Source organism: Podarcis raffonei, chromosome 1 (genome assembly GCF_027172205.1).
Source record: "Podarcis raffonei isolate rPodRaf1 chromosome 1, rPodRaf1.pri, whole genome shotgun sequence".
NCBI lineage: Eukaryota > Metazoa > Chordata > Lepidosauria > Squamata > Lacertidae > Podarcis > Podarcis raffonei.
In genome coordinates this window covers 96,345,102-96,360,105 of record NC_070602.1, presented here as the reverse complement: position 1 = coordinate 96,360,105, position 15,004 = coordinate 96,345,102, and the positions used below count along the sequence as shown (strand labels likewise).

General features: G+C 43.0%; 1 protein-coding gene across 2 annotated transcripts in view; it reads right to left on the bottom strand.

The window, feature by feature from the left end:
- Nucleotides 1–14,212, bottom strand: part of MGAT5 (alpha-1,6-mannosylglycoprotein 6-beta-N-acetylglucosaminyltransferase) — a 109,132-nt gene extending 94,920 nt beyond the window's left edge. The window contains exon 1 of one of the 2 annotated variants that reach the window (XM_053405298.1): nucleotides 13,877–14,212. The gene's annotated coding sequence lies outside the window, so the exon portion shown is untranslated. Of the gene's footprint in view, nucleotides 1–13,166; nucleotides 13,276–13,876 lie in introns of those variants that run through there. The other variant, XM_053405308.1, reaches the window with a different exon arrangement.
- Between the last annotated feature and the right edge of the window lie 792 nt (nucleotides 14,213–15,004).

Genomic DNA, 15,004 nt, shown 5'->3' with positions numbered 1-15,004 from the left:
TTCACTAATTTTCATCAATCTTTTCCTCAAATGCAAGCCAATCTGACCTCTTCCCAGCTTGCTTTCACTACTTTTTCCTCAGGCAAGCCCGTGAGAACTGGATATCCCACAAGCAAAGACCTACATTTATCTTCTACAATTATACTTTACATTCATTCTCTTTCCCACATAGTTCTTGTAAAAAAACGGCAGCTTGGGGCGGTGGGTGGGATTTCCTGTGCAAGTAAATAGAGTTCTGTATACATACACAAACTTTCCCTTTGGTTCATGAGGATTAAAAACATAGTAACAGCAGCCTCGGTCCACTACCAAATTCCCAGCTAAGAAGGCAGCCCACCAGAAGCATGGGTATCATACAATTATTTTAGACTTTTCCGGTGACTATTAATAGAGTCTCCATCCAAAGAGATACAACAGTCCCTCAGGATAGTGATTGACAGCCTTCACCAAAAGCTGAGCAGCAGAGAGATGGGGTGACCAGCTGCTTCCACCTGTCATTAAAACAGGCTTTCAAAATACCATTTAACCATGGGTAGGCAAACTAAGGCCCGGGGGCCGGATCCGGCCCATCTTCTCAATCTGGCCCACGGCTGGTCTGGGAATCAGTGTGTTTTTACATGAGTAGAATGTGTGCTTTTATTTAAAATGCATCTCTGGGTTATTTGTGGGGCCTGCCTGATGTTTTCACATGAGTAGAATGTGTGCTTTTATTTAAAATGCATCTCTGGGTTATTTGTGGGGCATAGGAATCCATTCTCTTTTTTCCTCTTCAAAATATAGTCCGGCACCCCACAAGGTCTGAGGGATAGTGGACCAGACCCCTGCTAGAAAAGTTTGCTAACTCCTGATTTAAACTATAAAGATCCTTTTAGAGCCAAGTACCAACTCCACAATTGTTGCAGCAGTGGAATGTGCCTGAAGCAGGTTCCAGTTCATTGTGATCCATATGTAACAGTGATTGCAGTCAGCACTACCTGATCATGTTGCAAACTTCACTGTAACATTATGGCTCCATTATAAAGTTCTTGAAACTCATGAGTAAGACTCTATGAAATAGGCTAGCAGCTGGCAAGGCCCCAGTGCAACATTTTGGACATTGCATTAACAATATTAAGCTCCCATGAGGCAGCTACATCTCAAAAACTTTGTTGTAGAGCTATTGAAGATTTGTAAGTGACAAGCCTCTGACTGTTTGGAAGTTGGGCTGGCCATGTTCCAGACAAATTAACACTTATAGAAGCCTCACTGATATCAATGTGGATTAAAATGTCCTTCACTTTGGCTCGAATGTACCTATTATCATGGTGACCTTCACAAACCATGCTGCTATCTGTACACCTGTTATGGCTTAATTTTTTGAGTCACTGAAATCTGTTTGAGACGTCTTACCCAACAGTCCTCCATTGTCCATGGAGTATCAATGACATCTGGAGAAGGTTTTTTGAGACACAGTTGACTGAAGGAGGTGGGGAAGGATCAAGATGAACAACTTTCATTTCATGACCTTCATTGAGTTAGCTTATCTCAGGAGCTGAGCTTTTCATTTACAGTCATCCTGGTAAGTAATATTCCCCCAGAAAACTGTGCCTGGAAACCAGCTACAACTTGGCTAAGCAAAAGTCCTTCCAAGGACATCAGTATATATACTTGTCTGGCACTATGCCCACATACTGGGTCACAATGATTATTCTAGCTGGAATGCCCATGCTTGTCTTGATTGACTTCATTGGCAATCATAGGCATGGTGCAGTCGTCAGAACTACTTGTGTGTCCCCAAGCACATTCCACAGTACTGATAAGCAACAGCAGCAGTGATCTAAAAAGAATGAGACATGATTGACCAGCTCTTCTGTCACTGCGTTCAAACTTACAGCTTTCAAAAACCCAGCCTTTTTATAAAAAGGCTCCTGCTGGTGTCCAAACTTTTTTCAAAGAGGGCCAGATCTGATGAAGTGAAGGGCCGTGCAGGCCGACCAAAGTTGTTAACCTTTTTTCAGGATTGAAAGCTGTTGAGCTTTTTTTATGATTTTACCCCAAAGTTGTTGAGCTTTTTAAGGGTTGAAGTTGTTGAGGTTTTTTAGGATTTTACCCCAAGAAATAAACTGCCACAGGGACCGGATTGAACCAATTTGGCCCCCGAAATGGACTTTGGACATGCCTGAATCTTGCTCTTCCATATATGCAAAAAGTAAGACTCATTGGCCAAGTGAGCAATCAAAACAAAAATGCCACTGGCTAAAAACTACTCAGAAATAGAAAGTACAACCAGAGACTCAACAGGTAAACAGAACGCACACCTACCTAATATAGTGTCTCATTTATGTTCCTAGGAAAGTCACTGAAATTCATATGAATAACTTTTTCAGTAAGAATTACAAAAACTATTTAAAAGTTTGCCTGTATCTGTTCTTAAGCAGATCTGTATCTGTAAAAGCAGCCATTTATGTAAGGCTTTGTCTGTTTCTATAAATATTCCTTTACCAGAATATTTTAAGAATTCCATCTATTTAAAATGTTCTCTGAGCATCCCTATTAATAGGATGAAGGGTGTTTTTTGTTTTAGATTATTACACCACAACGGTCTCTCGGGCTATTTTAAAAGTCATTTTATTGGCCTTCATAATGCAAAATACAGAGGTAACATACCTCTCAAATACTTCTTGACAAGAAATGAGGCCTACTGATGCACTGAAGCCTAACAAGAGGCTAATTACCATCACCAACAGACAATAAGAACAGAACTGAGACCTTTATTTATAACTAAGATTCATTGCACCACAAGAGTCCAGAATACAAACTTGGAAGCCATTTTAATAATAATAAAAAAATGAAGTCAAAGGATTCAAAGGATTAAAACATGTAACATTTCACAAACACATTGATTCCCCCAGAGTCACATCCCAATTATGATATGGGAGGAAGAAATCTTCTTCTGGACTATAATGTAGAAGGCTAAAATATTAAGAGCAACCTCCATATAAAAGTTAAGGAGGCATACAGCAATCCTTCATGAACCCTCTCTCATCTAGTTAGTTCTCCATTTGTTTTTCTTGAATTCAGAAAACTATGATTGCAGATGTGAGTCCATATGCAGCGGTGTTAAACACATTCACATAAATGAACTTTAAACTTATTCCTTAAAAACCACATACTTGACTTACTTTCATTGCAGCTGTACCATGAAACAACTGGAAACAAACACAACTAAACTAAAAGACACAACTTCTGGCCACCAGCCTTCAACAGATAACAAATATTAGATTATTAAAACAGAAGTAAATGACTATGCAATTTTATCTAACTAAGCAAGCACTCACACAGACTATGGATTCAGCTACATTAGTAAAAAAAAACCCACTTTGAATGTGTTATAAACATGCAACACCAGATGGTGCCAGAGAGCAAAACAAATTTCTATGCGATTTTTACATAGCTTTTTTTCTTTAGTTTCAACAATTTAATTTCTGACTTATTTATAGTGGGAGTTTTTCCCTGTGTGTAGATCCACCTTATGAACACTTTAGCAGACCAACAGGTTTACAAGAAGACAATACTTTTTGTATTGTATTTTTTGTATCTGCAAAGCAAATTTTCCTCAAGTGTCAGCATTTGATTAGGTGGGACATAGTATGAAGGTACATAACTGAGTAGGAGGCTGCATGGGTAACCCATGTATCTGCCTGAATATAAAGAGAAGAAAGAATAATTCCAATCTATTATAGTGGAACCCCTTATTTACGTCACAGGCTCCTTTTTCTATTCTAGCTTGTTTTGGCTTCTACTTGTGTTACCCATAATGAACCACACCCAAAAGCCCAACACCAGAAATTGCATAAGAAAGAAACAACATGAAATATGAAAAGAAAAGTGAATCATCTGCACAGTTCACAAATTGCTTCTACTTGGAACCTTGTATTGCAACCAATCAAGTATTCATATGTTCTGTATAAATGCATATAACCTGAGTAGGCTAATTTGCTCAGTCCATGACATCATGACCCATTCATCAACATCCCTAGAGCAGTATCATAGTTTTTAACAAACTTCATTATGCTTTTTTTAATAAATAAAAAGGTACACAAAAGGAACAGGTTTACATTTAATTGAATAAACATACACTCAGTTCTTTGTAAATGAAAAAAGGCAAGCACTCTGCTTAAAATATGGAGGATTGAGGCAAGGCTAATCAATCACTACTGGATTTGCATATAGCTAAATATGTCTTTTTCACAGCAAAACTAATGGGAAGAAAAGAAGTCAGGTTCTGTTTTTAAAGTCAGTTTGTAGGCATCCCAGTTGGCATATTGATTACCTGCTTAATTTTGACAACTTCATTTTGTAGATGCATAGATCTGTACTGTTCTCAGCACACACTATTAGTTACAAATTGCTTCTGCTCAGTGAAATCCTAAATGAAACACAACCAACTTCCCAGGGAACCTCACCATAAATAACCTGCTTCAGGTCTATGCCCTATCGTGCCTACCATGAGGGTTGCCATATTTCAAAAAGTAAAAACCAGGACACCCCAAAAGGCGCGATTTGTTGATTGACTTGCCTAAGAAAGTGCCACATTTCAGAAGGTGATCCTTCATTTAAACAAGCATGCATCTTGCTCAAACATTACATGATACAGCGTACAGTGAAAGCACTATGCAAGTAAGGCAAGAAATATACAAACAACTCCTTTCCCAATTTCACTGCAGGATGGAAAAAGACAGTTGACTCAACAGTTCCCAGTAAAGCAAAGGACATCATTCCTGATCATATTCTGTATGCGAGCTTCTGGAAACATATGACTAGTTACTGTTGAAACAGAATGGCAAATTAAGAATGTCCAGATCACTCGAGCAAAGTTAATTTTTAGAACACTAAATAGATAAGGGTTTTGGCCAGTATAGTAAGGACCCCATAGTATTGAAAAGGAAAGCCCCAACCTTTTGTCCCACCTCTTTCTGCTTGTTGATCTCTTGAAAATAAAAGGGATAATTGGGGGTGCAGATGGGAGGAAAAGAGATAGGTATGGATTGATAGAGGAGTATATGATTGCTTGTTTGTGTGCAGCCAAAGTTGTCTGGCCCAAAGTTGCTGCAGAAGACTCATCAAAGGCAACAGGTGCTACTTTCTTCTTCTGCCTCTCAGGCTCTGTATCCTCTCTGAAGAGGGTTTTGGCAGAATGGGAAAACAGAGTTAGAGTGATATATTTTGAATTTATTTTATTTACTTATCAATTTTATATACTGCCCCTCATCTGAGGATCAAAGGGCAGTTTACAGTATAAAAATAACAAACAAACAAAAAATCCACCCCAGATTAAAAGGCCATATATTGTTTAATTAGCTAAAGGTCTGGGAGAAGAAGAATGTTTTTGCCTGATGCCTAAATAGATGTAAAGAAGGTGCCCGGCAAACCTCCCTGAGGAAAGCATTCCACAAATGGAGAGCCACAGAAGAAAGTCCATTCATGAGTTGCTACGCTCCAGACCTCTCATGGAGGAGAGACACAAAAAGAAAAGCCTCAGGTGATGATCACAGAGTAATGTAAAAGGAGGACAGGCTACATTCTTTCCTACTGAGGCCCCCTGCATCACACACACCAAGAATCTGTTCTGGGGGACTAAGGGGTTCTGGGGAGACAGCATGGAAGGTGGTACAGGGTAAGGAGAAGTTGGAGAGACAGACAAAAAACCACTTCACCATTAGCAAAGCTGCAATTCAAGGGTCACAAATTGATTGCAATTCATTATTTCCAACGAAAGCTGTAAATAAAGTGTACTCAAAGATGAATACTTGAGGAAACTGTCACCTTTCTCTAGTTCCAGGTCCATATATAAGGGTCGTTTGATCATATTTTCCAACTTCACCGGTAATTTCACATCAAGTCCTCTAGCACAGTTTTCCCCAACCTTGTGCCCTCAGATGTTGTTGGACTTCCAACTCTCATCATCCCTTACTATTAGCTAAGATGGTTGAGGATGGTGGGGGTTGTAGTCCACCAACATCCTGGAATTCCAATTTTAAGAACTCTGCTCTAGGAGAAATAAACTTTCAGAATACATTTATTCTAACACTGAGAGGTGTGCTCATATACATGCTTCGCATGCCAAGAGTTCCAGGCTCAATCCGTTGCATCCCCAGGTAGGCTGTGAAATTATGCAGCCTGAATCTGTAGAGAGCTACTTCCAGTCAGTACTGAGAATACTGATGAGTATTCTGGCATGGTATAAGGCAGCTATCTCATGTTCCCTTGACCACAGGAATGTTTTCCTGCTACCTGTTCCATTCCTGCAAATCAGAAGGCTCTGGATATCCATCCTTGGGACGCAGGAGGGTCTCATCACTACTGATGAGTTGTCACACCTTTTCTCATCTGGATTTTAGTTTATTTTGAGGCATTTAAAATCTCTTTTTGATTTCAGCTGTTCCTGCTTTAAGCTGCTAGGAAAACTGTCCTTAAATGATGTCTAAATTATCTATAATTGAATTATTTTTAATAAAACTACTTGTCACCAAAAAAACCAACCCCCAAATTACGATGATATCCAATGTTATGTCACACTTTTAGTAGATACCAAAGGATTTAAGTAGCAGAGTTTGATATTGCCCTTAGATGAGGCATAGGCAAACTTGGTCCGCCAGATGTCTTGGGACTACAACTCCCATCATCCTTAGCTAACAGGACCAGTGGTCAGGGATGATGGGAGTTGTAGTCCCAAAACATCTGGAGGGCTGAGTTTGCCTATGCCTGCCTTAGATTAATAAGACCAGTCATTTTATTATTTTAAAATTAAGGATGTACAAATTTGATTTCTCTAACTGGAGGAGTAGAGTCACTGAAATCAATGGATTCAAGTAATTTAGTTGGCTATTACCCATAGATTATTAGAAGCATCATTTATAGAATGCTACCAGCTGTTCTTCTCTTTTCTTGAAAAAATTAAGAATGTACTTTTTTTTTCTCTAGCAGGAAAATATCTTTCTAAAGAGGGTTGTACAACACTGCAACATGTGACCTGGCCATTTTTCAGTCTGGCCCTGGGATTCCATTACTGAGTTTTCATCAACATGTACCATACTGCCAGTCTCATAAAGTCAGCGCCATCCTTATAACAACATTTTGGACTCTGCCTCCTTCGTCTTTTTATCTTTTCTCTATTTATCTTAACAGGAAAGTAGTACTGAGATGCAGAAAATACACTGGTGCTAAGACAGACGTAGAAATGTATCAGGCTAGTTGCCTAGATAGCTTGACAACTGAGAGCCTGTGTTTGGATGATGACTAGCATACTGATTTCTTAAGAATCTCAATTTTCTGGTTGCGAAATGTGTCTCCAGCGCTTAAGTTCCTTAGGTGAACATGCCCTGAGCAACTTCGCCCAAATTGCAGCAACTGTAGCAGAACACAGCTACTCTGTAATGGCCAACAAGAAGCTCTGTAGTCAAAGGAATATAATTACAAAAAGTCTAGATTGTGGTGCCGGAAATGCAACCAGAACTCAGAGTGGGGAGAAGCCATCTGACTGTAGACTGTGGTGTATCTACAGGTTTTCTGTTCAAGTGCAGAACCTGGTCTCTGGCAACTGACTTTAGCAAGTTGCTAGCCATATGTACTACATTCAAAAATGGGGCCCAAGTTGCCTTGGCATCAATGTCAGCGATTTATGGCACATGTGACTGCCTCTGCAGCCTTGTAAATCTAACCAGGCAGATACAAAAGGCAGAAACCGAGAAAGCTGGTTTACTCCAGTTACTAGGCACATTTGTAGGCTCCTCCCCTCCTCACCTCTGTCACAACATTTTAATTCTCTTTTTTTATATGGACACCTACTGTCTTGAAATGCTCTTGTTGCAATCTTTGACGGATGCCATAACAAAATTAATTTGTTACTTGATTTAATAGATAGTTAAGTTTTGGCTCTTGTTGATGCAATTTCCAGACTTTGAAGTCTGGAAATTGTGTTCTAATTATGGATTTCTATTTTACACTTGGTATTATATTTTGCAAGCCACCTTGAGCAATGACTTTCAAAGTAGGGCAAGCACTAGGCAGGTTCATAGAGTCAAAGAACTGTAGAGTTGGAAGCAGTGTTAGAAAGTGATATGAAAGCTAGGAGCTAAATGACACCTTAAACCTAGGTTATGGGCGCAACAACGGAATGTCTAGACACAAGTTTTTATAACAAGAATACAAAGCTGAAAATGAATGAACAACAGCTAAAATATTATGTTCATTTTTCACGTGGTCTAGTCCTTCACCTGCCCACCCCCCTAATATTCTTAAGAGGGTCTCTCCTCCAGTCTTCAGAGAGTAGCTGGAAGTGCAGAGGCAGGAAAAGGTCCTCCTTTGCTTCTAACTCTGCAGTTTTAATCTGAAATCTTAGGTCTAGTACTGCGCCCAGTGCTCAGAAACTCCTCGCACTAATTAAATTCCCTGTCACAAAATGCACCTAGAACAATAGGAGTTTTGAACACTGGTTGGAAGGGCGCCCAAGGGTAACCCTAGTCTAACTTCCTGAAATGCAGGGATCTCAACTCTCCAAAACAACAGTTTTCTTGGAGACTTAGGGGAAACCCCGTGAAAGGACTTCTTCCTGCAAAATGGGGTTTTCTCCAATCTCTCGCCCCCATGCACTCCCTGAATTTGGTTCAGGGAAGTCTGAAGAACTCCCAGTAGAACAGTACACAGGGAGAGGAGGGAGGGATCATTCTGCCTGACAAGCTGAGATGCACCTTAATGGCTGTCTTCATTATCAATCAAATATCAAGGATGATGTGGAAAAGGAACTTAACAGTTGGGTTTTTTTATTTTAAAAAACCCCTCACTTGGAAATTTACTACTGTTTTCACACAAATGATAGACATGGAGGAGTTTACCAATGACTGTTAGTCAATCTACGGCAACAGGGCTTTCCTATGCAGAGGGGCAGCATACCAGAAACTGAAGACAAACAAGAGATAGCCGCTGCATTCATCCCACACTGTTAAGAACCCACTGATATCTAGCCAAGCTCTGTTAAAAGCAGGAAGTTGGGTTAGTTAGCCCTATTCGGCTCCATCAAGGCAGTTGTTATGATTGCATCTCACAGAAGCACCAGGAAGAATCCATAGGCTTTCACCTTCCTTACACTAATGCCATGTATGCATTACTGTTGTCTGTACTGAACAGATTTGTCTCACTTTGGAGTATCAGAATAGCAGCATTCTACCACACCATTAGTACCTCAGCCAAATATATTAGGCAAGCATATCCAATATGAGACTGTTGCTACATGTAGACCTAAGGAGCAAAACAGATCATGTTAACATTTTGTTAACTAAATTTAATTATGATCAACTGGAGTTTCCCCATCAATTCCAAAGGGTGTTGGGTCATATTTTTTCTCTCTCTTTCCTCAAAAGACAAAAATAAATAAATACAGCTGTGGGAATTATTAGGTCACAATATAGACAAACCACATTTCTCATGCCATCACATCTGCCAACACAGTCCCTTGGCATCCCCACCGCTGTTCAAGAAAACAACAGAAGATGAACATGTACAAGCAGCAATAATTCATCTAACATGTAGAATTTTTGTTTTATCAGCACAGAGAGCTATGATATTTACATGCATTCAAGATGACAGACTTTTAGGATCTAGGATGGGGGAAAATGATTCAGAGGAGACAAGACGTGCAAGAAAGATTATAGCTGTCTCAATCCTATCCATGTCAACTCACTGCTGAGTTCAGCTAAGCTTACTCCAGGTAAAAGGATACAGGAGTGCAGCCTTAGGCACAGCCTCATTTTTATTTATTATTTTGCATCCTTCAGCAACCAGACATCTGATTTTTTTTCCAGCTCTACTCTGAAGATAGCATGATTGAACACTTATGGGGAAGACTGTGGGGAGATTTGAGGGGTTCAGACCACAGTACTTTTGAACTTAAGCAGTGCAGCACAATAGGACATTTATCTATAATGTGCAGAAAGTCTGATACACTAGATACACTGAATGGGCAACTAATTAATAAAATTTTCTACTTCCAATAAGGTTTGTTTTAAGAAAAAACATCTATAAATTTGTATTGTAGCATTATTATTTAAGCTCTAATTTCTAGCAGATGAATAAATTACGATTCACTTTTATTAACTATACAAACTATATTACTGTGCCTCAATGCGCAAGGTTTAGGAAATATATTAATGGAGGATTTAAGCCATTAAATATTTTTTTATGAATTTCAATAGGGAAAAATGTAAGGTTCTACACTTAGACATGAGCCAGTTGCATAAATACAAGATGGGGGACACCTGAATTGCCATGTGAAAAGGATATAAGGATCCTAGAAAACCACGAACTTAACATGCTTTAACAGTGCAAAGCAGCAGCAAAAAAAGCTAATGCTATTTTAAGCTGCATTTAGTGTCCTGATCAAGGGAAGTAATACTCTTACTCTATTGTGCCTTGGGAGTTACTGTGTCCAGTTATGGGCATCACAATTTAAGGAGGAAATTGACAAGCTGGAATGTGTGTAGATGAGGCTGACCAAGATTATAAAGGGTCTGGAAACCAAGCCTTAGGAGGAATGGTTGAGGGAACTGGGTATGTTTAGCCTGGTAAAAAGAAGACTAGGAAGAGAGATGATAGCCATCTTCAAATATCTTAAGGACTGTCAAATGGAAGATTGAATAAGCTTGTTTTCTCCTGCTCTGGAGGGTAGGACTCAAACCAATGGGTTCAAGTTACAAGAAAGGAGATTCCAACTAAACAAGACGATTAACTTTCTGGCAGTAAGAGCTGCTCGACAGTGAAACGGACTTCCTTGGGAGGTTGTGGACTCTCCTTCCTTGGTGGTTTTTAGGTAGAGGTTAGATGGCAATCTGTCATGTATGATCTAGTTGAGATTCAAGCACTGCAGTGGGCTGGACTAAATCAATCTTGGATTCCCTTCCAACTCTACAAATCTATGAATTTTTAATCTCTACCCACTAAAAAACATATAGGTCCTGATACATGAGCAATCAGAACACCTGTGGACCTTTGTGAGGAATTTGCATATACAAGGAATACAGAATTGAACCAATAAGCTAAGTTATGACACACAATTCAAAGAGTCCTCACCAATAAATCATAATCACAGCATGCCAAAATGAAGCATCCTTTCAAAATCACAAACATTTTGGAACACTCTACCAACTTCACATTTTGGGATGCTTATATACCTCTGATTTACAGTGAAGTTTAAGCAAACTTGAGGCTAAATACAGAAGTCAGTCAATACCACAAAGTTATTTTCTACTTCAACACTAAAAGCCAGTGTTCCCACTCATTGTGTTCTGTGCAATGTTCCTCTCACAGAGCATAATAAACCTTTTGGCCACCCTTGCCTAGGAAAACAGAAGTATACCTCATTATCTTTTATCGTGAGTATGCTTGCTCTCCCTGCATTGTTTACGGTCATTTCATGCTGTGCTATATTTGAATTCCACTGTGGAATGAACCCATCTCACTGCTCTTTTCCATTCTGTATAAAATTATCATTTATATTAGCAAAAAAAGTGACAGCATGCTCACTGGACTTGGTAATTTTAATGCCCAGATTTAACATTCTGGCTTTGCCATATTTAGCATGAAGTGTGCTACAAAGTAGCTTTAGGTATGGTGCCACTGTAGCATTACTACCCAGCAACAGAGGGAATAGAAATTTAATAAATAATAACAACAATATATGACCTTTTAAACTATGTGTGGGGTGAGAAGCTTATTGTTTTTGTTTGTTACTATATATTTTTGCTATATATTTTTGTGTTTTTATACTGTAAACCACCCTATGATCTTTGGATGAAGGGCAGTATAAAAATTCAGTATAAAATGTCAATGTAATGTTGACATGCCAAGTTTGCTGGTGTGGCCAATTCCCACCCCCTAGCCATACATACAGACACATGTCATTTCCAATAGCTCAAAGAGAGATATTACAACCACAAGACAACAGCTGTAGGTGCCTTTCAGTGACCTCAGGTTCCCTATGGACTTCCTAGCCACATATTTGTGTGTTTGTGTGTTGGGAGACAATAGCTTTAGGGAAATACAAACTCTGGCTGAGCTGCTGAATTTCTGAATCCACCCTGAGTCTCTTCCTGAAGCGCAAAGAAATGCTCTTCCTGAAGAGCAAGGAAAAGCTTGAAGTGCACACCGTAGGGGACACACGCACCAGGCCCCTTTGTTCCTGCACATACCTCCAATGCAAATGCTTTGACATTAAGGCTGGGTATAAATGCAGCAGATGAATGATAGTCCGCTGCAACACACACACACCTCCCATCTCTCACTACAATCTCAGGGAAGCATCACATAATCCACCAGCCCAAACGGAAGGTGGGCTGGGCAAAAGAAGGCCAACAAGTGTTCCTTCTGCTGGGTGACACAGAAAAGAAAAGGCATTGCAGCCATCCCTCAGGGCCATGAAGATACTTGGCGGAGTATCTTTACTGGCAAAAGCTGCATCCCTCCCTCGGAAATTGGGCTGGGAACATCACCACCAGCTTGTTGGCACTGGGAGGTGGGGGGAGGGAAGAGAACAGGAGAAAAAAGACTTTTCTTTCATGGAAGACCAATAATAGCTGTCCACAAAGACAAAGGCTGGAAGCAAACAGCGGTGCACGTTAGGAACCAGAGCCTGAAAAAGCCAGGAAGAGAGGCAAGGGGGCTCCCTCATCCCTCTGAAACACTTTGCTATATCCCAGTAATAATGTTTACTATATTCCCTCAAGAAAAGATAGCAAGGTGGCAGACTCTGCTCAGGGGAACGCACAAGGCAGGGGAGCAAACTCAAGCCTGCCGCCCACCCGCCCCAAAAACCGTCACACCAAAGGAAAAGGCCCCTTAGTAGGAGGCAGACGAAAAGGGCAGGAGCATCTGCTTTGCGTACAGAATGTCCCAGGTTCGATCCCGGGCATCCCCAAGCAGGGAGAGGCGCTGCACGTCGATGGGGACTGACGTGCCCCAATGGCCTGACTCCGCCTAAGGCAGCTTCCCAGGTTCCTCTTTCTCCACCCAGCTAACCTGGAAAGTAGACGCAGGTGTGGCAACCTGTTCCCCATATCTCGTGGCCAGGAAGAATGGGGAGAAGCAATTACTGTCCTAATGATAGGAAAAAGTCCCCCCCCCCCCGTTGGTCTTACCCGCCTGACAAAAGCAGAGGAGAGAAAAGGGACCGGATAACACACCCTCGTCGTCCACACTGACAGGGAGGGAGAGGGAGATACCCGCGCAGGGAAGTGACTGTGCACCGGACGCGGCCACCACGCGGGACGCGCTGGAGAGCAGGAAGCAGAAGCCACCTTGTCCCTCATCCATTCCTCCGTCGAGAGAGGAGCGCCCTGGCAGAGCTGCTCTGCCTCCAGAAGGCAAGCGAGGGCAAAGCAGCATTTTAACCGCGCTCTCCACCCTATAGGCGCAGGCAGGCAAGCAAAGGAGCAGACCTACTCCTCTGCCCGCCTCTGCTCCGGCACACGAGGGGGAATAGTAAGCTCTTTCTTCCACCGCTCTCCACCCCCCTCCGCGTAAATGCGGGCGAGGAAAGGCGAACTGCTTCCATCCTGACCACACAGAGAGAGGTGGGGGCGGCGGGAGAGAGGAGAGGAGCAGCACGTTTAACTACGGCGGAGTAAGGAGGGAGGGGAGACGGAGCCACTGCACTCCGCTCCCCCCCCCGCCCCCCCCCCAGTCCTTCCCCGGCGCCCGGCAACGCCGTTGCACACCCCGCCGGGCCCTCGCAGCGCTGCGAGAAGCCGCGTTTCCAAGCGAGCTTCCCGGTGCTGCTCTCGGGTTACACGGGGGCAGAGCAGAGTGGAGCAGAGAGAGAGACAAGCCCCGCAACCCCGCTGCTTACCAGCTTCGCCGGCGAGTCGCCCCGCCGCCTTCCTCGCCCATCCTACTCTCCCAAGCGCGGCTGGGGCTTGGCCCCCCCGCCGGACTGGCGGGGAGGCCGGACCTGGAGCAACGCAGTAGTGGCGTCGGAGGCGGCGGCGCTCGGCGCTCGGCTTCTTCCAAGGGCCAGACTGGCCACTGCAGCGCCTGAACCCCGCGCGGAGCGGCCCGTGCTCGGCGGCTCCTTGTGCGCCGGCTCCTGCGGCAGGGTCAAGGAGCCCGGGCCGAGCAGGGAGCGTCTACGAGCCTCCCGCCCGGCCGGGAGCGTGTATAGCAGCCTCGCCTCGCCGGAGAGCCAGGGAGCGTCTGCAAAGTGCTCACCCTGGCGGCGAGCGCGCGCAAACGAAAACAACAAGGGGCGGGGGGGGGGGAGAGAGAGCCGCCTGCCGCGAAAGAAAGGGAGCGTCTCCAAAGTGCCACACTCGTATCCACCGGCCTGGGAGAAAGGCCGCAGCAAATCAGGACTCGTGAGAGAGAGAGGCTCTTGGCAGGCCTCCGCGGAGGCGCATGACACCGTGTGAGCGTTTGGCTGCCGCGTTGTTGTCGTTTTAATGCGCCGAGCGGCGGCACGTCCCATATTGCTCCAGAAAGTCCTCAGCAGGAAGGGGTTAAATCCTTCATCTCTGTGTGTAAAACAACACTGCATGATCAGGAAGCATCTGCAGCTTCCCGGGTCCCGTTGCCCAGGAAAACCTCCCCACAAAACCCTCTCCCGTTTACGGTTGCAAAAGTCCCCGCCTAGCCGCCGAGACGGCCGGGCATCATTGACACATAATACGGTTAGATAAACCTAAAACTTCCTGCTCTCGCTCCCTCCCCCTTTTTTTAAAGCACAGACATTCATAGATTTCCCGTCTGCTGGCCACGGCCCCAAAGCGGCTAGAGGCAACCCAATGGACTGCTCTGCAGTGCAGGGTTTCGTACCTTAATAGGTACCAAGGCATAAACTTCAAATGATGCATGCCCGAAGATTACGTGCACAATGCACGGCAGTGGAAAACACATAACCACAATGACAGATCGGAGCTTTCTGAGTAAATACCCATTACAGAACGAGAAGTGGGAAGTTTGGTGAGAGCCTGATTTAGAA